The following is a 2,281-nucleotide window of genomic DNA, read 5'->3' as shown; positions in this document are numbered from 1 at the left end:
AAGACAGTGTCAACCCATAAAAACGCGATCCAGTTGGGTGAAGTGTAGAAGCTTGATTTTACATAACAGGACCAGGGCATATTATTAATTATTTCCCGCGGTTCAAAGATAAAGTAGACTGGAATATTTTCCAAGATGCTTAACGAAATCACTGCAGTTATAACCTTCATTACAGTCTTCGTGGTACAATATTTTGTACGTAACGACTGATAACAAATCGCAACAAATCGATCAAATGTAAAAGAGACAGTTAGCCAAACAGAACAATCAAGCGAAATATAAATAAGTGTAATATGCAGTCTGCAAACAGGGGTATAATTAAAGAATGAATGTGGAAAATATGCCTCTTTGATCTCATACAGAAAGATGATGAACGCCATTAGGTCAGCTACTGCCATTGATATCAAATATTGCCTGACGCATCCTGAGAGGCCGCACTTTCGGGATGACAGAACAAGAATTGCCGACAAATTTGCTGTGAACGAAGAAAGAAGAGTTCATTAGGAACGAGAGATAAACCGTTAAATCTATGTAATTTGCTTCAATTCTAATCCACGGGACTTTACTTTGACAAGTAAACGTATTGTATTTCTGTGTGTGTGTGTGTGTGTGTGTGTGTGTGTGTGTGTGTGTGTGTGTGTGTGTGTGTGTGTGTGTGTGTGTGTGTGTGTGTGCGTGTGTGTGTGTATGTGTGTGCGTGTGTGTGTAGAATTAACATCCATCTCCACAGTTAAGATAATTTGGTGTTTTTCAATAGCGAGGACGTTTGCAACGATTCAGATTTGATGTTCACTTGGAAAAAGTATGACTGTTCATCGAATCAGCAATCTAATGTCAAACAAGACTCCATGCTAAAAATTGATCTGGTCTATGGTTCCTTGCAAACTATAAAGTTATTTATAAATATGTTCTGGCTTTCAAAGCAAGGTGCATATTCTATGCAATATATTGTCTAAGTGTCTTGTGTGTCCGGTGAAACCATGTGTCCCAGAGGGGAACAGAATATCATGGTTTCACGGGATCGACATGGTAGACTTTGATCATTTCTTTAATTATCTTAGGTTCATATTCGTTCTTCTGATAAAAAGCTGGGCGCAATGAATTTCATGTAATTCATACGCATGCATAAGGTAATAGTTGATGCAATGAAATTGAGGCACCGAAAGTACAACTGAGGTATCGTAACATTGTAATTAAGTTTGAAGAAGCGCAAAAACACCTGAATAACAAAACGGGATAACTGAATGAGTTAAGAATAGGATCACGTGACAAAGCCTCTTTGACTGGGCTGTGAAATGGGCGATTGGTTCGGGAAACTGACAGCAGGGGAGATAAATATTTCTTTAAGTATCGACGTTCAAGCTCAGATATTTCGCCCAGAAGGTACATGAGAGACACGGGAATGGTCTGGGTGGCAGGCATCCTTGGCGGTTTCCCCAGCCTTTCCGCTGCTATGCATCAACAAGTTGGACTGGATTGAAGTAAATGCAAGCCATGTTCCAGTGGTTCTCTATCTCTGGATATTCAGGCGGTAAAGGGCTGAGCCTTTATCATATCGCTCTGAGGTGCATCCTTCGAAATACATTCTCCAGTGCATGAATATACTTTCCAGAGATTCCTGGTGGACGTGTAATGTTCCTCGACATCTAATATAGTGAACACGTTGATGCGCGTTCGAATTACCTCATCTCCATGAAGAGAGCAAGTTACTTTGCCGGCGATATTAATGTCACAGAACATGAAACAGTTGACCATATCTAGAAATGAAATTGAACGGTGTTATCCCTTCTGCGCTTCCTTTAGTCCACATGCAACTGTTTCGCCGTATTGAGGTTAAGGGCGAGGTAGATGTTCCAACACCTTGATACAACGTTTCCAATACTTTGCCTGTACTCCGTTTCATCATTCTGATCGGAATAACCGACAATAGTGATAACGTCGCAAACTTAATGATCGAGTTGGTGTTTTAAGGAGAACATTTCATTCTCATTTCTGATGTACAAATATGTAAAAATATAAAGGTGTAACACGATGAACCATCTAGCGTTCCGGCTACTGTTAGTCCTAATGTGTTGCATGCAAACCATCCGCCAGCTCAGCACAGTAAGGTGGAAGTATCACACCTACTTGTCGGGTGACAAGTAATATGAATAAAAAGACAGAGTTCCCATCGGCAATTGGGCGTCACGCCTCTCAATTTTCTGATGCATGTAGAATTCCTTGAAAGCCGTGCCACGCTACGGATCGACCCGAACAACTAAACATCGGGATTGCCACAATC

The sequence above is a fragment of the Rhinoraja longicauda genome, chromosome 19 (assembly GCF_053455715.1).
Source record: "Rhinoraja longicauda isolate Sanriku21f chromosome 19, sRhiLon1.1, whole genome shotgun sequence".
NCBI classification, from domain to species: domain Eukaryota; kingdom Metazoa; phylum Chordata; class Chondrichthyes; order Rajiformes; family Arhynchobatidae; genus Rhinoraja; species Rhinoraja longicauda.
Note: the sequence above shows the minus strand (reverse complement) of the source record.